This window comes from Anas acuta, chromosome 1 (genome assembly GCF_963932015.1).
Source record: "Anas acuta chromosome 1, bAnaAcu1.1, whole genome shotgun sequence".
NCBI classification, from domain to species: Eukaryota; Metazoa; Chordata; class Aves; order Anseriformes; family Anatidae; genus Anas; species Anas acuta.
In genome coordinates this window covers 158,150,676-158,177,256 of record NC_088979.1, presented here as the reverse complement: position 1 = coordinate 158,177,256, position 26,581 = coordinate 158,150,676, and the positions used below count along the sequence as shown (strand labels likewise).

General features: G+C 42.6%; 1 protein-coding gene and 1 long non-coding RNA gene across 2 annotated transcripts in view; both read left to right on the top strand.

The window, feature by feature from the left end:
* Positions 1 to 26,581, top strand: part of TMCC3 (transmembrane and coiled-coil domain family 3) — a 131,392-nt gene that overhangs the window by 10,021 nt on the left and 94,790 nt on the right. The gene's annotated exons all lie outside the window — the stretch shown is intronic.
* On the top strand, positions 6,227 to 7,159 carry LOC137850278 (uncharacterized). The gene is made up of 2 exons (XR_011092430.1): positions 6,227 to 6,463; positions 6,557 to 7,159. It is a non-coding gene; the product is annotated as an uncharacterized lncRNA (long non-coding RNA).

Sequence of the window (26,581 nt, the reverse complement as noted above, 5' to 3'; positions counted from 1 at the left end):
AAAATAGAGCAGAAACTGATGTCCCAGTTTTCACTCACGATCTGTTTTTAGACTTTCTTTGTTAGCAGGATGTGCTGCTACCTGAGAGCCCATCTCCCGCGATGTGGAGCTTTCCTGCGAACACCGAGTGCCTGGTAGTGAAACAGAGCTCTGTGCTCCCTGCACTTTGATTGTGCGTCCCATGGTTTTGTTTCCTCTCGTAAGAACGCCAGGCAGACACTAGCAAGGTGATTAGTGAGTCTGGTGCCCTGCTATTTTTGTGTACTTCTGCCTTTGAGATAAACACAGGGGAATTAATTCATTCTGTGGAGTTCTGTGCAGGCTGTCACGAGGATATAAAAAGGGTCTATGTGAAGGCACATGCTGAGCTCGCTGTGTTTGAGTGTCTTGCGTGGCTACAACAGGCTAAGGATTAGTAACTCCGTGCTACATTTCATAGTACTAGCTTAAACTAATTGAGCTGTGTGTGATTTGCCTTCTGGGCTCTCACTCCTACTAAAACCAACTGATAGTCAGTGCCAGCGTAAGTTAGACATTAGTAAAATGCTGTTCAGCGAAACAGCTTGAATAATGTAACAAATGGTGCCATTTTGCATGCCTTTTCAGAGCACAGAAAATCAATCTACTTCAAAAGCTGGAGCCATGCCCCACGATTTTTGGTTTCTAGCAGCTCAGACATAAAGCAGTTTACCTTATAGTTAGCATAATCATGCTGTCCAGTCATCAGCATATAAACTTCATGCATTATGTTAGGGAATTGCATTGTGGAGATACAGATGGATCTGCTTAATGAGGAACAAACCCCGTTTTGCATGAAATTTATAAACCTCAATTACCCATATGCCACGAGGGACAAAGAATAATTTTGATAATCAAGCTTTCAGAAAATGGAATGACTGTTCAACATGATAAGCACTGAGAATCATGACCTCATCTAGCACAAGACTTGGATGACTGAAGTGCTTCTGTATTGGATTCTAAGAGTGTATTTAATGCTCGGGCTCCCGTTCAGTAACTGGTATTAGTATCCAGCTCAAAAAGATCTGTAAGAGCCAGCTAGGTCCAAATGCTCCTCACTGCCACTGGTAGTCTTCAGTTAGCTATTTTTGAGGACAGACAATGAGAATTTGATAGCCTGCTTCTCAAAGAAAGGCAATGTAAAATTTTGCACAGTTAGTGTGTCTGCTGACTAAAAACATAAGAAAAAATAACAGGCTTAATTTTCTCTGAATGTTGGTTGTTTTTTTTTTGAAGTTAAGTCTCTCTCTCTGCTAAGGTTTGGAGCTTAGAATGCTTTGGAATATTTTTCCTGCTCATTTAGAGTAAATCTGTCTTCATTTGTGTTAATTTCTGCTCCTATGGTGATATTTGAAATGCAGGCAATCTATCTTTGATGCTCAAAAGAGGAAAAAAAAGGCAAAAACTCATCATGAATCTTACTGATAGAATGTTATTAATTCTGCATAGTGATGTTCACAAATTCCTGCCGTTCTCCTGCCTCCCACTGTCTCCGCATTTTGTTCAATAAATCCACGGGAGATTTTTCAGGCAACTCCAGCATCTGAATATAAACAATCCTTTAGTAAATAGTAGATATTAAGTAAAAATTAGCTGAAATGCTACACATTGGAGAGATCTGTGCTTACATTCTTGATACGAATTAGCATATTTGTCTGTTTGAAACTCCAGTAAGTTTATAGTAAAGTAATTCATCTTCATGTTTGTGTGGTTGGGCCATTCCCGTGACTCTCCATCTGTTTTACTTCACTGCTTTACATTCTGCCAGGCTGTGTATGGGCTATGTGTCCTCTGCTCCACTGTCAGGGTGACTAGATGGATGCTAACAGGTCGGGGAGCAGATAGATGATCGGATGTTGGTTTTCAGCTGGAATGCAGCTGGGTCAATCCGCTGGCAGCCGCACACTCCTGAAGTCAGTCTGTAGCTGACACTGCTGCATTACTCCACCTCATACTGCTCTTGGGAGGAGGTCTGTGGCTGACCATTTATCAATGGCTTTTTGAACACTTTAAACGATAGTCAAAAGGAATGCTAGTGCAAGGTCACTACTGGGATGTAATGCTAGATCAGAAGTATTTGTGAAAAAGAAAATGCCGAAGCCTGGGCTCAGGTAGTTATGCTGACAGTTCCTAGTGAGCATGGCATGTGGTAGCTGGAGGTGGGCAAGCCGTGTTCTGTGACAGAGACTGCAAAAATAACAGCTGCTCAGGAACTTGCATGTTCAGAGCACAGGGCTGCCAGAAAGCTGAGCAGTTCTTTTCAGTGCCACCGAGCAGCTGGATGCAGAAGATCAAGGGAGACCTGAACTCGTGGCCTTGATGTTTTTAGATCAGTTGGGTTCTTACATGAAAACCTTTGAGAATGTTCTTCAGTTGGTAAGCATTTATCTTCTGACCCATTCCTTTTCCTTGCACTATAAATAATTGGCACTGTACACTGTCACGCAACCAGCGTCTCACCCTCGGCATGTGCACAGGATATGTGGCAGATATGAGCTGTTCAGGCAGGGTCTTTATCTTTGCATTTGAGAAGATTTGCTACGAGTGACAGTCTTATAGAATCACAGAAACACAAGGTTGGAAAGGACCTACAAGATCAAATAGTCCAACCGTCCTCCTATCACCAATACTACCCACTAAGCTACTAAATCATATCTCGTAGCACCTTGTCCAGGGGCTTCTTGAACACCGTGAGGGATGGTGACTCCACCACTCCTTGGACAGGCTGTTCCGGTGCCTGACCACTCTTTAAGAGAAAGTTTTTCCTGACATCTAATCTAAATCTCCCCAGGCATAGCTTGTGGCCATTTCCTCGAGTGCTATCATTAGTTATCTGAGAGCAGAGGCCGACCCCGTCCTCATCACAACCTCCTTGCACTATTCCATCATTGGATTGTCATCACCTCCTTCCTTCTTATACCTGCCTTTAGGTCCCTTTCACCATTCATTTAAAGTGGTGTCTGCGCTACTATGCAATTTCACAACAGCAAATCAGTAGCACAGGGAATCTCTGCAGTTCCCTTTGCCATAACCATCGTTCATTTCCAGAGACTTCCAGTTGCTGGTGCCCTGCTCACAAGCCTGCTTTCCCAAGCTCTGTGCCAGTCTTGTCCTGCACATGAGAAGTGAAAGAGAAAATTACTTATTAATGTGTCTTTGTTGGATGTTCGTGTGGCACAGAAAAGGAACAGAATCCTTATTGTGCTAGATGCCAGAGGACAGTCAGTTGTACAAAGCGTGGGAGGGGGAGGCGGTGGGTGAGGGTGTTACCCGTACAGCCACTTTGGAAATACACTTTGGAACTGGAGGTACGGTATTTGAGCTAAAGTATCCAAGACATCTTGTTTTTTCGCGACAAAACTTAGCAATTTAAGAGTAAACAATATATGTGAAAGTATGTATGCCAATAACGTTAGCCCTCAGTGTACTCAGAGGTCTGAAGGATGGCTTTTTTCACTCGATTTCAGTGGCAACTGTGTTCCTTAGAGTGTAGATAACAGCAAGTCATGGAAAATACTGGGAGGTAATGCTTCAAGGCAGTGCCACCTAATGGTACGTTTCAGAATAGGAATGTGTGGCCTCCCACTCATGCAAAACATCGTGTGTATGTACGTAGCTGGGCTCTCTAACTTCCTTAAATAGTCACCTTCTGTGTTTCCTGGTCACAGGAGGCAACGGTGGCCTGTACCTATCCCTATTAGGACTAACTGCGGGGGAACAAATGCAATTAATGTCCTGCTTCTCAGAGCCGTTCCCACTGTGCAATTAACCATTACACGGGCAAAAACTCCTGCCCCTAGGTCCCTCCTTCCCAGAGTGCCTGCAGAGATGCACGTGCAGTTACTGTTTAGGACTCCAGTTTCTGCTGAGACATTTTGCTCCAACCCAGTGTCATGATCTATAAGCCAAAATCACTTGACCACGTCTATGGCAGCCAGCAGTTTGCAGCAGAAGTTCCAGGAAAGCAAGATGTTTTGTTGTGCTAAGGACCTAAGGCAAAGAGGGAAGGAACAAGATGGAAAATAACTTTCCCTCCACATAGTTTTGCTCTACAGGGAAGTGGCTGTAAGGCTGGCTTCCCAAAAGTGAGGTCTTTCAGGCTGTGGAAACTAAATGAGTTACTTTTCCCCCCACCTTGTGCAGGCTCTGTACTGGGCCACCCTGGGCTTTCTCAGCCCAGCAATGCCTAGCAAGTTTAGGGTAGAAGAAGAGTGTAAAAAACCCTTCTGCTGTTCTCCCACCAAGACTGGCGGTCGGAAGTGGGGGTAGTTTCTGCAGCTGGGATAGAGGAGGTGGAGGGGCAGAAGGAAGAAGTGCTCTGATCAGGCTGCTAGCCAGAAGCTGGTAGTATCAGAGACACAAGGGTATCTTGTGAAGCCTAGGAAGGGGGTGTTACTGGGAAAGCATGCTCCATGCGCATTTCTCCTCCTCTTCCTTCAAAAAAGCACACCGACTTATACTTATGTGCCCTTAAAGATCTCTAGCTTTTCAGCAGGGGAACCTGGTGCTCTTGAGTTCAGCATTTCCAAAAGGTAACTAAGCACACATTACCACAGGCCACACTTTCATCCTGAACACTGTGCGAACAAACAGGAAAAATACTAACAGATAAAAGTAGTATCTTAGTGCTGTTTCTCCTTATCATTTACTTTGGTTTCTGCATTCTGCTCATCTTTAATGTGTATGCCTATATTGGCCCTTCTGGAAAACAAAAAACAACAAAACAAACAAAAAAAGAAAAAAAAGAAAAGAAAAACTCTATTTTATGTTTAGTATACCTTTCTGAGTAATGATTCCATAGGAAACTATTTCCAAAGCAGTTCTAACATAAGGGTGAAGTCTTAGTCAACTCATATGTTGCTTGCTCCTGAGACAGTGTCCCAGGTGCATGCTGTGCTGTCATCCTGCACCTGCTCAGGCAGCAGGCGTGCAGCTTCTTCCTGTGATCTAGGTGGGACAGGGAAAGATTTCCCAACTTTGGTGCTTTGTGCAAGATGTTGTTAAAAGTCTGGAGTAGTGGGCAGTGAAACAAACCTCCTTTTTCTTTTAGAAGAGGCATGCAAATGGTGGCAGATTTAGGATTGCAGGCCTTTCTGAATCACTCCTTGTAAACTAGCGATAGATGCCACCATGAAACATAATGGAAAACATTCTTTTCAGCTGAGTGCTTGAGAAGAAAACGTTCTTTTCAGCTGAGTGCTTGAGAAATCTGATGCCAGAGGTAGAGTAATGGGACAGTTTCTGTTGGTTACCCTGATGGGATTCTGGTACATGCAGGAGTCATCAATAACTTTTCATTACTTGTGTTGATGGCATTTTATTGACAGCTGCAGCCCATATTCATCATACCTACTCCTGCAGTCCTGTCGTTCACACCACAGCAAATAGTCACTGACTGGTCAAGAGCAGGAGGAAAGGTTTTGAAGTGTTGCAGGCCTGCTGCTCACCAGTGCCCAGATCCCTGATCCTTAGGCAACATGGCTTCAAAGGCCTGGATGTGACACTGCACCAGATGATCTTAGAAAAATCCTTGCAGAACAAACTGGCCTTAGAATATCCTGAGTTGGAAGGGACCCACAAGGATCACTGAGTCCAACTCCTGGCTCCACACAGGATCGCTCAAAAATCGAACCCTGTGTCTGAGAGCATTGTCCAAACTCTTTTGAACTCCAGCAGGCTCGGTGCTGTGAACATTGCCTTGGGGAGCCTGTCCCAGTGCCCGAGCACCCTCTGGGTGCAGAACCTTTCCCTAACCCCCAGCCTGACCCTCCCCTGTCCCAGCTCCATGCCGTTCCCTCGGGTCCTGTCGCTGTCCCCAGAGAGCAGAGCTCAGCGCCTGCCCCTCCGCTCCCCTCGTGAGGGAGCTGCAGGCCGCCATGAGGCCTCCCCTCAGCCTGCTCTTCTTGCTCTTGTTCCAGTTTCTGGCAGGACTAGCTGCTGCCAGGATGCCAAAAGCTTGTCAAAACTGTTTGGTTGTGTGGCTGCACTGAATTCTCTGAGAAGTCAATTACAAATTGACATATGCTCATGTGTTAATTACAGCTACTGGTACAGCTTGGAGACCTCTTTTGCCTGCAGTAGCCATAACAGCTTGTATAATTCTGGTTAGCCTGAGAGAAAAGGGTCACTGAATTACATGAGAAAAGTCCTGGGGATGCTTTAATTAAATTCTAGGTTTAAAAGTAGCAGTTTCTTCCAACAGCTGCAAAGCATTAAGGCCCAGAAGGTGGATTAAGGAAGATGGGCTTCCTAGCCACCCTGCTGAATGCAGAGGAAACCATTTCATGTGGAGATTACTGTCTGAACCGAAATGAGAGGCAGCACAGGCCTGTGGCTGGAGCAGCTGGGGCTCATGTTCAACCTGTACTGCAGTGCTGCTCAGTGCAATCTATCAGCCAGTACCGTCGCTCTTCTTGGGGTCAACCTGCCATCAGCTGCACTGTGGGTAAAGTAAAATACAAGCTATTAGTTAGGCTTCACCTAGCCTCTCTCTGTTGGACCAGTTCATTTGTATCCAGTCCTTTCTTCTTCCTTGTAGGTACATTGAGTACACAGCAGCTTCACCAAGCGCTGCAGAGATGGACAGCACAGCAGGACAGTACTGCTAAATTCCCCCTCGGTTTCCACCAACAGTTCCATTTATCATGGATGATAGTAAAGCTTAAAAATAAATATCATTAATATTAGCTTAAATATAGCTACACAGTTTGCAAAGGTGTGTGTGTTAAGTCCTGTGGCTACAGAGAATGCTGAAGTCAACAGATTGTAAATCATCCTTCCGTGACCATTAAAGGAAATCATTAAGTTGTTCCTGAGCAGGGGAACTAATGAAACTCAGTTTCCTATGGTCTTGAGCACATTCACTTTTAGACGTTTAAAAATTAAATTATACTACTATTTTCTATTCTTGACACATACCCTATAAAATTCCCATCCGTTCTCATATAGCTATTCTTCTGTCAAATATTTTGATAGCTGCGTGCAAGCTGCCTCATTTGACTGATTTGGTGAACAGGATCAAAAACTTGGCCTTTCCTTGCTCTCGTTTTCAAAAACACGTAGGAAGCTCATCATGGTTGAGATCTCTTGTACTGGTCTGAAACTAAAAGTTTACTATAGATATATGCACAGACCGATGTTGGCAATCTGAATTCCATAGGAACCAGGCCAGCTATGCTATGTCAAGAATATGGGACTTAATACCAATGGGAGATAAACATGAAAATGATGATAGTACGGAGATATAAGGAAACAGTCATGCTACTCTAGCTGCCTTGTAAGAGCACTTGAAACTTCACTGTTTTTCATGGTTTGGGGAATATTGCAAACTTTGCTTCTGAATGTCTTGACTCCTTTACTGGGTTCATCTTCTGCCTGGGAATAAATTGTTCCAGTTTTGCTGATGGCAGTTTCACACTAGCACATTGCTGAACACCAACTGAGGAGGAGTGCATTTTGAAACAATTTTGCAATATATGTTGAATTGAGTATTTCTTGAATTGCTTCAGAAGAACTGTGCTACTCTGCCCTGGGGCAGCCATAGCAACTCTATGCATGGTACTGATTTGACAGGCCTTTCTATATTTTACTTTTTTTGCTTGATGTTTTTTCTATATAGTTGATACTTCCCTTTCATCGTAATAAACATTTTTTTAAAATCAAATGGTGATTGTATAGAAAATATAATAATGTTATAAAAATATTTATCCTAAATGAGGGGACTCACTGACAAGAAGCTTTACATGTTTATCTGTGCCCTTGATGTAATCTTTCAACAACACTGTCTGTTCATAATGTATATTCTTGTTTGGATGCATGATGGGTTCATGGGTGTCATACAAACTACTCAATATCTGAATGATGAACGATTAGGGAATTAAGTATCTGCAATGCTGGAGACGTTCTCAGTAGATAATTTCAGGTGAGTTGTAGATACATATGGTAGGTCAAACAAAAATTATAGGATAAACGAACATGCCTGTGACCATGCATAGCTTGTCATATCAGCCTAGAACTGCAATTATAAGGGCTGCAAGTAAGAGCTCCCTGCTCAGCAGGCTTCCCTTGAAATACATGTGTAGCCATATAGGACCAGTGACTCAGAGGTATCTAGTGCTGATTGTGTTCAGCAGCATGTGAATGGTTGCATTTTGTGCACTCTCACTCTTTGCAATATTAAATAAATTGAATGGTTTTGCTCTCCCCTTTCTTTATATGGAAAGGGCTTTAAGTTTTAGGCAAAAAGCTGACTTTGGAAAAATAAGTATATTCTCATTAATTATATTAATGGAGTAATTGTTATAGCTTTGTTTTGAGTTCTCATTTGACTGCTTAGCATTTTTAGTGTATAAATTGATTTTGTTTTATATATTTTAGAAACCTCAGTTGTTAGTTTGACTTCTTTTTCCCTAAACATATTTTAAGGCGAGACAGAAGATCAGTTTTATACAGTTTTTCTTATCTTCAATATTATGTTGCTGAATTTGAGAAACAAAGAAACAAGACTTTTAAAGATTCTTCCAGGTTCTTTAATGTTAAGTATGGAAGAAGACATTTAGAAAGGACTAAGTGTTGTATGAATAGTGAAAGAGTTTTTTAGTTTGCTTCTGAAGACAACTTGCAGAGGCTGTACAGCTGGCCTTAGCCAGGTTCATGAGTGCTCACAGGTCTAGTGAGACTCCTGCCATCAGCAAGTCATTACTGGTGAGAGCTCTGTGGTGCATTTCCACAGAGTCTTCTGGTTTTCTTACGTCTTTCTTTCCCTTCCTCTCCCTAATTTTCTTACCTCAAAAACAGTATGTATTTTTGTCATTGTTGTTTGTTTTAATTTTCTCTGGCACGTATGGTTTCAGGTGTGAAGTGGTGAAGTGTTGACACACTAGTTTTCAACCCCTGCCATTGGTATTCATGGCTGGATTTAAAGATGTGCTGATCTTCCTTTGCCTCCAACACTATTTGCAGGTTTATAGCATCTCTGATTTTCAGATCATGAATGTTTGCTTATATTTCACATACAAGATCTCACTGTTACATATGTAGTTGAATATTGTTTTATTTCTTTACATTAGAAAACCTCCCAGCTTTGTGCAAGACAAGAAGATTGAAAGCCATTTTTTACATCTAAGTAAAAAATGTTTTTTACATCTGTCAGAGCATTGTTATTTGTGACACCTAAACTGTGATCAGCTTCTAGCCTAACTGCACCAATGCTAAATATTCTTGGCATACTTTTATATTGTTTATTTTTAATGCATTTGAAGCCTTTGTATTGTTCTCACATTTTTAGCAAAGAAATTGTTGTTGTTGTTGTTTTAAATTGTGTCATAAAAAGAATCAACATGCCTTTCTTTACCCTTTTCCCTCACAGATGCACAAATACACAAAGTTTGTGCACAGTGATTAAGCATGCAGTGCACAGAATGATGTACTGTAGTTGTTTCTCCTGTGAGTACATTTTCTTTGTTACACTGTTTGCTGTATCCCCTGGAAAATTATTACAGATGCTACAAACTGTATGGAAAAAGCAGTGCTGCTAAAGAGCGTGGGGCTATTACTGATCTGTAGGACTTCATGCTTGCCTGGATCCCGCTGCAGAATCAATGTGTGATGTTGGTGTGAATTCGCGTGAGAAGCTCAGCCTGTGAAGTGGAAGTGGCAGGCTTAGGGGTCTAAGATGCAATATAAAGCTTTGTCTTTCAGTTTGTTTTTCCAAGCTCTGCAGTAAATGCTACCGCTTGAATACTCTCCTCCTGATTTCCTTTCTTAGAGGCCCTGCCATGCTCAGCAGGAGTGCATCAGAACTGAGATCTTTCGGTAGCTGAGCTTTCAGCCTCCAGTTCTGTTGTGTCCTTCTAACACAGCACTGCAAGAGAAAAAGAATTATTTATGAGAGATCATACTAGGAGCTAGGCTTCCTGCAAGAGATGGTTAACCCCATCTCCCTGCAGAAACAAAGCATATACATGTATTTTCCTGCATCCTGAATTCCTTTTGTACAAAATGACTTTAAGCTCCCACAAGCTCTGTGTCTGCTGGTGCAGTCAGTCTCATTTGTTCCCATACACTCAGTTTTCAGAGGTTTAGGTTTTGTGCATATGTTGCTCTCCAAATCCAGGGTTTACAAGAAAGACATGAGGTACCCAGTCACTTCAGTGAGCTCTGGATCCCAGCTTAACTGATGGCTTTCAGAGGGCCAAAGATTAGAAAGAGTTTTGAAGTAGGTGAATCAGCAGGATCTCTGTGCAAGGTACAACATGTGAATCACAATCTTCACCTATTCTGAAAGTTACTGCCTCCCCTCAGATTAAGGGATGTGTTTTCATACCAAAACTAGTTTGTGGTGTGAGAAGGTAATACAACTTTCTGCTTTCTCTATGGTTATATATAGCATACACAATGTGTAAATGCAGTTGCAGTAAGATCTTGGTTACCCATTTAGCCACTGAAGTCAAAAGGAGTAATTTTTTTTTCTGCAGTCTCTAACATGATTTTGGATCAACTCTTTAAAAGGGTCAACAGTTCATGGTTGTCCTAGGGGCGAGTTCCTTGTTAACAGGGGTGTGTGGCTAAGCCCATGTGTGGCCACCAGAGCAGGAACACCAGGAAAAGATCCACAACCTCCACAGGAGGGGATTACTTCCATTCACACATTGGCAAATCCGTGTGTAGCAGGAGAAATTCAAGAGACCTCAGAAAATGTTCAGCCCTAAAATACAAGCAGTGGCTGTTGTGGGTTGGGCTTTCTCCAGGCTGCAGCAACTGAGAGCACGGTTCCAGGCGCAGTGGGGCAGGAGAAGGCTGCTGGAGTCTGGGACGAAGGAGAAGAGGGGTCCTTCTGGCCCACCTCTGGGGCCAGTGTGGGGTTGTGCCTCCCACAGCCACAGGTAGTTCAGTCAGGTGCTGCATCCTCAGAGAGGTGTGAATACAGGTTTCTGTTTAAAAATGCTATGAACTTGTAAATTCATACAGTACTTATTTTGTAAAAATAACAGAATCGCACTTCTTTGATAAAGCAATAAGTACATACAGCTGAGAAACCCATGTGTTGTGATTGTAAAGGGGGACTATAAAGCAGCTCCTCTCACTGCAATCATCTCTCTGTTTCAAAAGATCGGCGTATCAGTGAGCTCTCACCCCTCCTCTGTCTTTTTGCGTTGGTCCTGAGATCAGTAAGGCAGCAAATATTTGTTTCATTCTTGCTCAAAGACTCCTCTGGTAGCACAGAAAAAAAAACAACAAAGGTGTATGGGGAAATGCAGTGCTGTTGCGTGGTTTTGGCAGTGGGATTTTATTACATTCTTAGGGCAATTTCAGTTCTGGGCTGTGAGCACGGCAGCAGCGCAGGCCGGCGTGCCGAGGCCCGCTGGTCGCAGCTTGCCATGCCTCACTGCAAGGCCTTGTCACCACCATGCCCCATAGCCTGGGCCACAACGGGGCTGCTGAACTCTCGCCCAGCTCTCATCCTCAGCCTGCAAAGAGGGGCCACCACCCCAGGGTTATGGCAGCCTGCAGCCTACTCGCTGAGGCCCAGGGCTGGGAATGTTTTTTTTTTTTCTGGATGTCACCCCTCTGTGCTCTCCGGGAAGCCATTCCAGTCTTCTGAGCAGTGTCTGCTTCCCATCCCATGCAAAGACGAATGTCATTTAATTGGCTTTGCAGCATATTCCCATGTCTTTAAATGTAAAACGATCTACAGAAATGAAAGAAGATCTGTTTATATTTAGCTACGGCCAAAAGCCTAACCAGTCTTTTAAGTTTCACTTACGATACAGAATTGCTGGTGTTTTGTTGCTGGTCCAAAAGTTATGACAGAATAAAACTCCCAAGATCAGCTAGTTCGAAGGAGAGTTGTTTTATTTTGAACAGTATACATCTTCTGAAACCGTTGTTGACTAGGGTTTATTCTTAACCAGTCTCTTCAAGTTTTGGATCTAATCTCACCTTAAAAGCACAAGGTTAAATAATTCTTTACACCTGTTTGTGGAGTTCAAGAGAGGCTGCTTCACAGTTGCTGTTTGATCTGATTTCAAGGTCTACCAGCTTGCGAACAGAGTTATTATTTTTTTTTTCTACCTCTGTTGAGAAGTCATGTGAGTTTTTTTTCAGCTGTTGTTGCTTCATTTGAACAAAATAGCAACAAAACCTTCAGGTACAGCACTCCTTTCTGGAAAAATGTTCAAAGTCTGCTAAGTTATCAAAAAAAAAATAAGCACCTAGCAACAGATTGCTTAGGATACGTGTGGATTTGATGTGATTCAGTAACAAACAACTCAGCAAACATTGCCAAATGTTTTTTCTGCACTACAGGACAGCAGTTTTAGCTCAGGGCCTGAGCCCTTTGATTTCTTCTTATTTTTTGGTGAGTCACAGGTGGGTAGTGATTTTAATTTCCTATAGCTAGTGAGGTTTCTGCATGGTCTGAGCAGAGGAGGATCCTGCCAAATTAAAGTGTTCTGTGGTTGCATCAGCAACACGAAAGTAGAGCTAGGTGGTGAAATGTGCAGAGCAAGTTGGGTGCTACTGGGTAGTCACTGGCTGGCTTGACGGGGAGGGCTTGGTCGATCTCTTTGCATCAATAATCAGGGATTCAGGATTCAAGAGGGCTAGAAAGGTGTAGAAAATTCCTCGCTTCCCTTCTTTTGGCTGAAGACTCTCGCTACAATCAGTGCCAGCGAACTGTCCTCACTAGGAGGTGTGGTTGTTGGGCTTGGCTGAGGACATGGACCCACCAAGGGTGAGGGCTGCAAACTGAGCTGAGCCTTGTCCCAAGCCCCCTCCATCATCCTGCTCTCTGGTGAGGATTCCCAGTGGCTCTGCCTGCCAAAGCAGGAGGAAGAGCAGCTTCTGAGCTTGGAGGAGGGCTGGGAGGCTATGCACATTAGCGCTGGAAAAGCCCAATGAAATGCAATAGAAATCAAAATGCCATTTGTTGTCTTACCCATTGGAACAATTCACAGCAAATATTTCCTCTTTATGAGGACAGCAATTTATTTGAAGATGTGTTTCATAGTCATGTTCTTAGCATGTCGTTGAAAGGCCTTGCTCGTTCCCGTTGTGATATTTCTAAGAGTGATTTGGCAAATGAGAAAGGGGAAGTGCTGTGTAACAATTGCAGCAAAGGCACAAAGTAAATTGAAAACCAGACAGGCCATGCTATTCTTTGTTAGCATCTTTTGCTCCAGTGAACTTAGAAGTTGCTGCAACTATAGCAAGTAAAATTCAAATCATGAGTGTGCTATTTGTGTGCCTTTAATCAGGTAGCTCCTTCCCACATGGTGGCTGAGAGTAGCTGAAGTGTTTTGTTTCCTCTCTACTGTATGGCTTAAATAGACCCTTTTTAGTAGTAAGAATATTAGCTTCCATTTCGTATTTATCTTGGGTCTGTTTATCAAGCTTGTTGTATTAAATGATCTAGAAGAAGCAGCTAAAAACTCTGAACATACAGCCCAGTATCAGAAAAAATAGGAAGAAAACGAAGTTGCAGCAAGAACCTCAGCATGGTTTTTAATACTAGATGAAATGTTACATGTTGCTCGCAAGTGCAGAAGCAAGTTTTACAAGATATGCAACGTTATTTGTCCTCACCACAGGGCCAAATGCAGACATAATGTTGGGGGAAAGGGAAGGAGGGGAAGGGAACGGACTGGGTGGTGGGCTGGCAGCTCCTTCATTGTGAGACCAGGACTGCAGACCAGCCCAAGCAGTATTACTGAGGGTTGGTGATGCCTGTGCTATCTGCTTCCACCTTACCTTACAACAATTCCTTCAGGATAAAAAGAAAGTAAATCTTTAAAGATATAAAATGAAACAGATTTTTTTTCCAAGAGAAAAAGTGGTTTCTGTGGCATTATCTCATTCCGTGGGTATGGTACATTAGTCAGAGATTTTGTTTTGAAAAGCAGAGTTACTGCTTTTCTGTAAAATCACCATTTAACATTTTTAAATAAAATTACAGTTTTTAAGCAATAATCATTTTGCTGAACATGAGAAAACTTTGAAATTTTTCTTTGGCTAGGAATTTAGAAAGTGCTCATTTTCACTCTGTAAAAAAATAATAATCTTCTGAGAAGGAAGAAAAAAAGGAACAATAAGAATCCTTTTGTCACTTACAAATGCCGTTAAATGCTATGTGAGTAATAATATTTATTCACTTGTTCCAATGGCAGAAACTAGCTCAGGGACATGCTTCTCTTGTCTGTGACCTAGCAGTCAAATTTTAGGGGATTCAGTGACAGATATGGTCTCTCCTGTCCCTCAGGACCATCGCACAAGGCTGGATTTTTCAAGAACGACCCCTGGTTTCTGGAGGGCCTTTGGTTGACATCTCCAGGCAGAGCCCATCTAAAAAAGTCAAGGCAACACTGTCCATGAGCTAACCAAGTTAGCTGCATCAATGGTTGCTTATTTTGAGCTCTTCACCTTGTGGTAATGGTTTCGTTTCCTTTTGCTGAGCATTTTGCTCAGAAGCTACTATTTCAGGCAAGCAACATCCGAACCAATTAAACCTAATTTTAAATGTGTGTCCAAAATGGTATTACATCTTCAAAAATGAAGCTTGGTGTGGTTTTGAATACAGGCTTTGGTCTCCCATCAGTTTTTTAAATGCACGTCTCAAGAGTTTTCAGCAGGCTCCTCCCCTTCTTCCTGCAGAAATTAAGGGAATAAGGTTTCCTTTAGAAAAACGTCATATCAAAATGTTCCTAGCTACTACAGTCCTGTTCTATTATCACTGTGTGTGCACAGATGTAAGAGTTCATAAATAGCTTTTGCTGTGCTGTACAGCTCGGTGCAGCCCAACACGCTGTGGTAGAAGAGCTGTAATAGAGGGGAAGGAAAGAGCACAGCCGCAGGTGTTGTGCAGCGCCCTCAGGCACAGCCTCAGCTATGTTTCCCGTGCAGTGTGCGTATATCCCGGCTGTTGGGAGCCATAAATTTTCAGTCTCTAATTCTAATTAAGATGAAGGAAAGAAAGGATGGGATGAACACCACTGTCATCTCACAGTGCTAGACTGTATGACATAAGGTAGCATTTGCTTCTTGGTGACAGACAGAAAATAAAAGATACTGACTGAGAAAGGTCTGGAGCGGATCATTTTGTCTAATTAAACATATTCTCCAAGCTCTGTATTTTAAATGAACTAAGCTGAAAAAAAATCAGTTCGCCTTTTCTTTCTCTAGACCTTTTTCAAATGCCTCACTTTTAAATTGTATTGTTCTTGATTCCAGAAAATAAAGCTTTCAAGTCATTAGTGCTAAAATTTATTTCTGAGGTCTTACTGGCTTTTCTTTTCTTACATTTTCTTTTTTACAAAACATCTAAAACCCATTCCTGACACACAGAAACAGGGTTGTTTGATTTCAGTTTTGTGCTAACTAATTAACTTACCCTCTTGCTTTAACTCTCTTGTGGTAATTGGTATTCTTGGTATAAGCTCTAGAAGTGCTTGCAGGAAATATTAAAGAAAATCACCTTAAACCTGTAATTTGGAGAGGAGGGCTGTGAATACTGACCATGAGAGAGAGCTGTGCCAATTGAAGGGAATGTTTCTCTATCAGTGGTGATAGAGCTATGTGACTGCCCGTGTACTTTCAAACCACTTTTAACCTGGATTATGTGGTAAAAATACAGCTCCAAGTTAAAGCAGTAAAGCCAATATCAGATCAAGAAGAACATCTGTCAGCTCCTCAAATAGCTGTTTCAAGATGAACTCATTAGACTTGTGTGTAGGCAAGCAGATGTGTGCAGATAAAGTCCAAAACAAACAGATATGTCAACAGGGGCTTACAGTGCACCCAGAGAACCTGATTTCTCTTTCCTTTGCACGCTATATGTTTCTTTTCACAGCTGTGTGAGAAGAATGACAGTGTTAGTGAATTCACACAGTCCACAAAGCCTCCAGTCCTGCAACCCTGGTCCTTTATCTTTTAACAAGCTTGCACTTCATTTTCAGTGTGTGCGTTCAGGCTTTACTTTTTCTATCACCAATCAGATGAAATGCAGAGCTGCGGACTAGATTCTGATCCTATTTATAGAGTCTTTCTGCTAGTGTAACTGGACTGAGTTTGCTGGAGCCAGTCCTGATTTTCACTGAATGTAAGAACAGGACCAGATCCTTGCTTTGACTGTTGGTGCTGACACGTTTTTGAATATAATGTAACTTTTCCCATCCATTTCCCCAGCTCAGTTTCCAGGCTGGATTAAGGTACTGCCTTTGAGGAGGGATGTAAAGAGGAAGCTGAGCATGTGTTGCTGCAGAGGGACCAGCACCCCCTCCCACCCCACCACCATGCTCAGGCAGCAAGCACTCTGTAGGCCAGAAGGACCAGGATATCTCAGGCAGCACAGATCTGAAGCAGGAGCTGTAAGGCCACTAAACTTTCTCTTATTTTTGTTTAAATTGCCAGTACTGCCTGTTAAGAGCAAGAGCAAGGCTTGCTTTCTCATACTTTCACTCCCTAATCCTTTATTCCAAGATGGCATGAAAGCCTGCTTTAGTCCCTGGCAACACTTAATACGTACACGTAGGTGTGAGCAAAAATACCTAATTTGTGGTGAAATGTGCTGCCAACTACAGGCTTTGAGAAAGCCAGGGAGTCCTTAGGTTGACTTAAACCTACTGACAGTCTGCATTATCATGTGTGTTACCAGACAGTGTTCCCATACTTAGTCAAGCATGTATTGCTCCAGAAGAACCAGAATGCATCCAATGATACGTGCTTTTTGAGTACGTTGGTCATACCAGGGCTGAAAAGGGGCAAGTGTTTTTTTTTTTCAGTGCACCCAAGTAGAACCAGGGTGTCCCGCAGGCCTCCCTACATAGCCAGCTCCCTCATCGCCTTTATCTCCACTGCAACAACCACAGCAACACTTGTCTCCCTGCCAGGTAACCTTGCTGATCTCTAAAGCACACACGTGCCGTGAGGTGAATGAGGTGGAAGGTGGAAAGGCTGCTCGCTGTCATCTCCCTGACCACAACCAGGTGGCAGCGTACCTCAGGACATTTCTGCTGCATCTGCACATGCAGCTGGCAAGCCATTAGCTGCCCCATCCCTGTGACCCCGCTGGCCGTGCTTGTATGGGGCCCCTGCTGCTGCAAGAGCAGGAGCCCGCTGTAGGTCTTGAATGTAAGCATCAAGTTGTGTGGGTGTGTGCTCCCTGCTGGTTGTCCTCCCTGACTCCTGCAAGCTGCTTCATTCCCTTCCAAACCGGAGGCTGACACCAAGGTGTGTCAGCAGTGGAGAGATGAGGAATGTAGGACTACTTGCTCCCTTTCTGAAGACGTCTTCACCAGTGTGTTTCAGAGGAGCAAGTCGTTGGGCTTTTTTCACTCTGAGCTTGCTCAGCTGCATGCAGGCCCACAGATGTATGTAAAATGGAGGGCAAATATCCCTACCAGCTTGTAGAGGTAACACCAGTTTTTGTTCATCTGGAATAACCTTTGTTTGCCGGTTTTGCTGGCTGATATACGAGCCTTTTGCTCTTTGTTGCATACACAGCGTCCTGATTTACGGCGGTGTGGGGAGGTACCATTGACTATTTTAGTTAAAACAAGATTCTTATCTGAGATGTTTTTGCTTTCAAACTTCTCAGAGTCAAGATACCCACTCTCCACTGGAATTATGTTCTTGTTTTACTTTTCAGCCTCCTTTTGTGCTTGGATTGAATTTGGCTGTTCTTTTGCAGTCCAAACAAGAACATATTTCTTCTGGTATTTTTGCTTCAGAATTTTGACTTTGGGACTGTGTATGAACAGACACAAACTTCCTGAAAATACTTCTGGAAGGGAACAAGCTTCAACTGGTGACTTAGTCATACAACTTTTTCTTATAGTTGTAGAAATGTATCCTTTTAGCAAGCGATCCTACAACTTCAGAGGTGTAATGATTGCAGAGCTGGATTCAGGCTTGAATTCATCACAGGTTCGCTGGATTTATAGCAACTTTTGCTGGTTGTAAATCCTGTCAGAGGTTTTCAGGATTCAATCAGGAAGGTGAAAATTTTCTCTGCTAGAGCTGTCTGAGGGAGACAGCCCTGTCTGGAGAAAGGTGAGACTGGAGCATGTCCATCAGAGTTTTTCAGCAGCTTGCTCTGAAGGACTGCAAAGCAGAGCTGAAGCTGTTCTCATTCCTCTGGGAACACGAGGAGGCTAAAACATTGACTAATCTTTCCTGAGGGAGGTGTTTTGTTGGAGAACACCGGTTCACAATAAGCCATTTCTCTAGAAGTCTGATTTCACATTGGAAGTAATTCATGTCTGGCCCACAGACTGGGAAAAAATGGTAGACGATAAGTATATTCAGTCCTTGGCTGAAATGGGTATCTGCGATCAGGTTGGAAAGCAGAGACATCAATCAAAATGTGACAAGTTCTGAGGCTTGCGTTTGTTAGTTCCAGGGTGTATTTCACTGCTTTAGACTGCTTGCATAGCATCAGGAAATAAAATCCAATTCCAAGGTTCAGAGTGTTTACTCTGTGAAAATCCTCTGAGTTGAATCTTTGTTAGAACATATGTATGGTCCGATGAGAATTAAACCTTAGCAGAAGGCTTACGAAGCATGAACATATACATAAACAAATGTATGTGCTTGGGTATGCACAGCTGCACACGCTGCATCAAAGCCCTGCTTAAAAGAGAGGAACAAAACATTAATTGGCTCAGAATTACAGAACTGAATTTAGTTCCTTGAAGTAATTAGGGCAGCCTATATGGCTTGTAGAGGAGCCATGAGAGTTGACTGTAGCAGATCAGTACAATTGTATGAAATAATAATTCCTCCTAAGTTTCTAACCCATTAAAAGATGAGGTGTGTGTACTGGCTCACTTGTTTCAGTGGTGCTCAGGGAGAGAACTTGAGCATCTTGTTGTATCAAGGCTGCAGCTTCTCCAAAACACAGTGGTGGTTCAAATGGGACTTCCCAAATGGTGTTTCAGTCTGATCAGCACAGCCAGCTGCTTTGGAGATCATCCACAGCTGTGAAAGAAGAGGTACTGGTTGCTCTGAGGGGGCCTGTGTAGTATGGGATATGAGGGGACTAATAATACATAATTCTGGCTTCAGTACTGCTTGTGTACTTTTTGCACAGGGAGGGAATAATCCTTTGTGGAAATCATTTAGGTCTATCTATCTTCTCTCTTTTTCCACTTGTGTTGAGGGATGTGGTGTTAATCCTTAATACCATCTGGGGAAAGAATCCCTGTCTTAACAGATTTGCTTTTACCCATTTATATTTGCAGTTTTCAGCTTTTTGTGGCGTACTGTGTAAAAGATGCTGCGTGCACAGTACATGGAATGGGAGCAAAAGGTAAACTGGACTGGAACAATAGGCAGACATGGGGGATCTAGAAATGCTAACACCATTTTGAGCTAAATTGCTAACAAGTACTTTGCAGTAGACAAAAATTATATTGGAGCAATTTCTTGGCATTCAAATGTATCTGAGAACAACTACTATTATCATTCTAGCTTTATGCTCCCAGTGAATAGAATCCAATAAATGTTACATTTTGTTCTCATTTTCCTTACACAGACTTCAGTTTCAATTTGCATAAATCATACGCTGTGGACTGCTTTGCTACTTCCTCTGTTTATCATTCTGTGTATATTCCTGTACATGGTAATGCTTTGAAAAGATTTATAGTCTTTGCGAGGCATACTGAACTAGGAGACGTATTCCCCGGATTTATTCTCCTGGTGTTAGTTGCCTTAGTTTGTAAATAAAATCAGCAAGCCTAAGCCAGAATATTACAATTTATGTTGATGATGATCGTCAAGTGAATTGGCAAATTTACAGGTCCTGATTATCCTGTGCTTCTTGGTTCTTCTACTGCCACAGTGTTCTAGGTTATCTGTCTTTGTCATCAAATCAAAATATCATAAAAGTTTGTTTAGACCGCATTGTGCTTCTGAATGCTTTTATTTAGCAATATATGCAGTGCTCGGTAGGCTGCGAGTCTAATTTTAGAGAATTTCTTGATCTACAGTTCAGGGGGATACAATTATTTGAAAGTCAGTTCTGTGACATTTTTCACTTTCCTGCTACTTCTGATTGTTTAACAGATATACTTTCCTACAGCTTCTACTAATCCTTGGTAATATAAGTTTTATTAACAGACTTACTAACAAAGAAGAGAAGTATAAATTTTAATTTTAATTTTAGTTTCCTTAAATGTGGTGCCACAAAATAACTTCATGCGAAACCTAACAACCCTTAGGTATTGTACTCACTTACTGCCTCCAATACCTGGACTCTGTAGGCTGGTTTGTCTTCTGTCTGAATCTGTTAACATTTTTTTTTTACATAAAAAAAAAAAAAAGAGGCTGAGCATTCTCTCAGAGACCTAACACTGTACTAACCAGTAGCCTCCATTCACATCCTAATTTTGCAGTCATAAAATGGAGTAGAAAATATTTCTTTCTGAGGTACAGTTTCGTTAGCTATTCAAGAGAAAGAACTTGTGACCATCTTGTGTTTTAAAAGGAGGCATAATTAAATCATTGGTAACCAAGAAGACAAAAGTTTTCTCGCTAAAATACTTAATTTGCAGTGTTAATTCACAAAACCCTGGGGGATGGTGGGGGCTGATCTGGTGAAGGGTGTTTAATTCGATGCTTCTGGTGCATGCAGTGCTCTAATCCTAATGGCTTTCAAATGCTGGAAGAAATGAGTTGTGTTCATTTGCCACTGTCTGAGGATCTTGCTTGCATATATCAAATGCTGCAATCAGTTGCGAGGACCAATGGAAAATGACAGCACATCATCTCATTTCAGTGAATCTGCACGCTCTTGGTAGGTTATTATGGGGTTTCTTTTGACCCCAGCAGATTCTGCGTGTTTCTCTGCCCTGTAATTTTTCAGACCTCCTTCCCAAACCTGTGTCACCCATGCAGATACTGCACAAGGCAGCAGAGCTGACTGATGGGGCGAAAGAGACAAAAGGCCTCGTGGTCTCCCCCATCTCCTGTGCCCTGTGAACAATATTCATCCTGTAGTCATAAAAGCTTCATATGGCTGTGCTGGTAAACACCACGAGAAAGAGAATTGTTTTTAAAATGTACTGATGTTCACTTACTTTTTATTTCTTGGTACACCCCTCATTTGTCTTTAAAATGTTCGTCCAAATAGAAAACCCATAAGGAAATTGAGTTTTGTGTAGTTGACCAGAAGTGTAGTGATGGCAAGTTGATAATAAATGTACTGCTTTACGCTGAAGGTTGAAACCCTTCTCTTTGGCCCCGTGGCGACCTGCAGGAGGGCTCGTGTTTGTCCTGCAGCCCGAGCGTGCGTCAGCGGCACGGGGAGATGGAGAGGCCTTTATACGCGCAGGCCTTTCTCAAGGCTAAAGTGGTTCTGCTTTCCTTATCAGGCAGCAGTATCTGAAGCAAACAAAAAGGGCCTGCGAGCCAGCAGATATTTTGTATGACATGTATTCATACTGAAATTGCCGTGGCCTCTGGATCACCTTAGCTTATGTAAGGGAGGGGAGGATGGTGAGGAGGGAGGGAGCCGGCTCCTCACCCCGCAGGGGAGCCGTGGCACCAGGCAGGGCAGCTCCAACATGAACACAGATCAGGGGTGGCAGTGGTGGCTGGCCTGTGAGCAGGAGGTAGGTCTCCTTCGGGCTGCTGTGGGGCTTTTCCTCCCCGTGTGCCTGGGTCAGGGAGCACAGCCAGCCCCACGGCCGGGCCCTGGCTGGAGAGAGCGGGCAGCTGCTGCTGTGGAGAACCGGCCCATGGCAAAGAGGCTTCATGTTTTCCTGAAAATAGCAAACATAAAAGATTTTCAGAGGCCATGTGTGGTAGCCTTAGCTTCCTACAGGCATTGGCGTTGAAACAGGGCTGGTTTGTGTTTTCTGGTCAGAGGTAAGCATACCTTCTCCGGACATTTCCATAACTTAACTCCTGAGGAGCTGAGGTTTCTGATCCAGCACTTCACCTCTCTTACTTACCTTCTCCTCAGGTATAGTGTTTCCCAAGCATTTAGTGAGCTGAAATCACAGGTTAACTGCAGCGTCTCGCAATAGGAAAATGTCGAGGCTAATCTCTTCCATCTCTCTGTTTTTCACATACCTATGCAGTACAACAAAGAAGCACAGGTCCCTGTGAAGTCCCTTTCTGCTTCTAAGACATCTGCTGCTTTTGATTTCAGTGTGCCTGGTTGATACTAATTAACACTAAAAGGAATGCTTTTATATTTCTTTCAGAGTGCTTTTGGTGCTAGAATCACTGGTGAGTGCATTTGGACTCTGGAGGACTGTCAGATGCAGGGTTTTCTCCAATTAGCAGCAACTCTCTGTCCACTGGCTTACTTGCTTTATCTCTTTGAGTATGCCACTTTCACTCCTCCTCCTCTTTTTCATCTTTTTTTTTTTTTTTTTCTCCCTGTCATTTTGCAATAGAAGCTGTAATGTCACTGAACTACTGCTGTGTCTCCCTGTCCTTCCCGCATCAATCATTTCATCTGGGACAGAGAGAAGAGCTTCGAGGTCATTCTTTGCTCTGGCTGTACAAAAAGGTGGAGGCAAGAAGGAGATAAGCCATGCTTTGAGTGGGATGAGTTGAACCCTGGGCCTTCTTTGGCCACTCTGGTAGTCCATGCTTCCTGAGAGGTGCAGTGCCCACGTGGAGTGCAGCACTCATGCTGAAGCATTAACACCTACAAGTAAAACAGAAGGTTTATAGACTCCAGTGTAAAGTTTATTTTAGGGTCATCTTTCACTTGTCTGTTTGGCAACAGAATGACATGGTTATTTAGGACCCTATCTATCTGCACATCCTTTCTGGTGGAACTGCTGCGTATGTACCTGCTCTGCACATTGCATTGTGCAGCCGATAGCTTCTTTTCAAGTGTGCTCTTCTTCCCTTGTTCATACTGTGTAGCATGGTATTTGGAATTGGTGGAAATTCCACCAATTTCTCAAACATTTTCAAATTCTAATTCTGCCCTCCCATGTGCTTACAGCCCCTTCCAGATGCTATCTGTATTGTGTATAGAAAGTGGATATTCTCTGTGTTGCTATCCCATTGGAGACCTAGGAGAATATCACAAGGCACATAGTTCCTGTTTGGCAGTGAACCATCGAGAAGCACTTTCTTGCTGGAGTTGTGTATTGTGACAAAGTGCAGAAAAGCTGTGCGTTAACCAAACATGCAGAGAGTCTCCTCGTCCTCTTGTACCAAGGACGGCCTTTATCCTGCTCTTGGAGGAAGACTGACATGGTCTCTCTCTGATAAACCCACATTATCTTTTTCTTAACACTGCAGAACCTTCTGGGTACTTGCAAAGACAGCTTGCTTCCTCCACTGTTTCCATGTTTCCCGTGAAGTGAAGTTGAGCGGGGTCAGGAAATTGCTAATCAGACAACATATTTGTTGTTCCCAGAAAGACAGCAAGTTTTCTGCTGAATGGAAATTCCAGAGCTCAGTCTGCCACATCTCTTACGTGGAGTTAACTAGCAATCTATTTCATTCCTATTTTTACAGCAGAAAACCAGAATGATCTGCATTTCTATACAAACTGTCTTTTCCATCTATACTTCTGATGGAAGGAAGATTCCTGGCAAGCTTTCCTTCAACAACCACTAGTGAATACAGTGTCCTTTATTTAGTGAATTATGATGGCAGTGAAAAATGTGCTAGTCTACTTTTCAAAATAGTGGGAGTCCGAAAGCAGAGTCCTACCCGCGACACAAAAGGATTGATCTGTCTGTGGTTGTCATTACAGGGAGTTCTAGATACATCAGCCCAAATTAGTTCTGTGTAGCTTTAAGTTTTAAATGCTAACTCATTTCTCTTTGCACAGAATACAGAGAGCACCCAGGCAGCAATTTAGGTACCACAGTAAAATAAAACAAGTTAGGTGGATGAACTCAGGCAACAGAGAGCAACTAAATGCATTTGGAAGTCAATGATTTACGGCGTGCATTGATGCAATCACTTAACCTCCTGAAAAAAACATGGAGACCTCACTAAAATTGGAATGCTCTGACAGGGTCTCTATCTGTAATCAGTTTGGGCCAAAAATATAATGACTGTGACTATCCAGAATGCTGAGACTAAGAAGACAGGCTGGTCAGCCAGCTAATTTAGGTCGTGATCCAAATTGCACTAAAATTAATGGATGGACTGTGACCTCATGAGAGCCAAATTGAGGTCTAATTGATAAAGGAATTCACTAAGCACGAGGCGCTTCAGAATGTTTTTATTGCTGCTCAGAAGTCATACTTAGTCTAAAAGTTTGGAGCCTCTTTCTTAAAATAGCATTTGCCTAAGGTGAACTGTAAATGACTGGTCTGGTTTGCAGTAGAGCAGGAGTTAATGAAACCTCAGTCTGTCATCTGTCCTCTGAGTTTTCAGTTAGCAAATTATCAGTTACCCTAGCAAACATAACCTCCTTCGACTGTTACCTTGGTTATTTTTTTACATTAATATCTTGCAGAGATTCAGCTCGCTGGTTTTAGAAGAGAGATGAATCCGAATCAGGTAGGTTGGGCATGACTGCTGGATGTCGCTATTCCCTCCTTTGCTCAAAGCAGACAGAGCAGCTTGCTCAGGTTCTTTGCAGCTGAGTTTTGAGCATCTCCAAGGATTGAGCTTGCACAGACTTTCTGGACCACCTGTCCCATGGTTTGGCTAAAACAGAGCTCTGTTGAGCAGATGCCATCCAAAACAGAACTCTGACAGGCTTTGCTGTGATCTCCACGGGCTCCATCCTAACACAGCCTCAGTTGGGATCTAACTAGTGTATACAGTCTGTGATCTTGTTGGAGTTTTTCCAGACGAGGAGAAAACCCAGTCTTAACTTGGTCACTTTATTTACCATTATTTTTTCGGGTTGTATTTCTTTGTTATCTTTGTTGGCTGCTACAGAGGCTGCATTTTAGGGTTGTTCATTTGGATTGGTGATTGATGGAGCTGTCTGAGCTGGCTTCTGAGTTCTTTGCCTTGATCCAGTCACTGTGGTGCTTTCTCTGTGCATATTTGGCATTGCTTTAGTTGAAAGCCTGTCTGCATGCCAACAGGAGGGAGAACATCGGCTCTGATAGCCTTTCAGCAGACACTTGAACTGAAGTCTGCCGTGATGCTAGCCTCCATCCCTGCTGGGGTGATAGCCTTCATCCCTGGCAGCTGCAGAAATCAGTCTGAGGGGATCAGAAAGACCAGAGGAACAGTAAGACCCAGTTGTAGAATTAATGACGACTCCTCTTTTGTGCCAACCCAGGCCAGGAGACTGCAGAACTTGCCTCTTTCAAGATTTAGCTTCCTCATTTCTTGAGGCTGGGCCCCCCTTTGCCAAGAGGGACTGCAGGCAGCTGCCCCCTTCCCTCCCCGTCCTGTGAAGCTCTGTCTGTAAGGCTGCTCTTGGCATTTAGAGGGACCGAGGCTGCTTTTTTCTCTTGCAGCCTCCCGGAGATGCGTCAGTAAATCATATGCATCATGTTATGGGAAATATTAAATGCAATAACTTTATTACAAGATCCATTTTTTTTTACTCACTGAGCATCATGAAGATTAAATATATCGGTTGAGCAGAATGGCTGTATCACTAGCAGCGTGCACCTCCGGGGACATCCACTGCACTGTGCTGGCTCTAGACTGACTTCTTTTTGGGGTGATTATACTCAGTTCTCACCTTTGCATACCGTTTGTAGTTTCTGAAGATACAGGAAAAAGCTGGGAGAATAAGAATTAAGAGACTTATAAACCAAAAGACAAAAACATTGGAAATAATAATCTAAATAATATATAAATAATAATATAATACAAAATATCCTGAATGTTTTCTTAAAACAATATCTTGAATCTCAGGGACTGCCCTCAGCCATTTCTCAAAATGCTGATATTCTGCCTTGACTGCCCTTGCTGTGCAGCTTCATGCTGTCTAAAGCAGTTGAAACCAACCTTGGCTTGAGCCTCAAGACTCAAATGTTAATATCGCTAATTAACTTTTGGCGTGTTAAAATGGCAAGAGTATTAAAATAGGTTTTCATTTTGTTTCCCTGTTTTGACTGGTTTGTTTGGATGTCATTAAGCTACTTATTTCCAGCAGCAGTACGAATGTTGTACTGTGAGCAGTGCAAGTAATTTATGGCTGCTTAGCTAGAAGTCCAAATGTTAATTTTTGTTAGTGTTTAAATTAAATGACAGCACCATTTTATTCTGTTCTTCAGTATCCAAATAAATTGATTACAGAAGTGCAATTAAGACAACAAGCTTAATCTCTCCTTTTATTGTGCAAGTTGGCAGTGCCAATATTAGCCTGCAGTCTTCTTGAGTTGCTTATGAATATTTTACATTGCTTTGCAGTCACTTAATAAAATTAAACTTCCTGAACTGAAGAAAAATAGTTCAATTATTTTTAGAATAATAGACCAGATGTCCATAGCATGGAGGTAACAGTCTTATTTTAATCAAAATACATCCTCAGTAGAAGATATTTTGCAAAACATGTCTCAATGGAGACAGTATTTAATCCCACTGTTGCTTCTGGATTTTAGGTACGTGATTGAGTTCATGCTCCAGCACTGTCTAAGACAGTGGTTATGCTTGATACAATGTCCTTAGG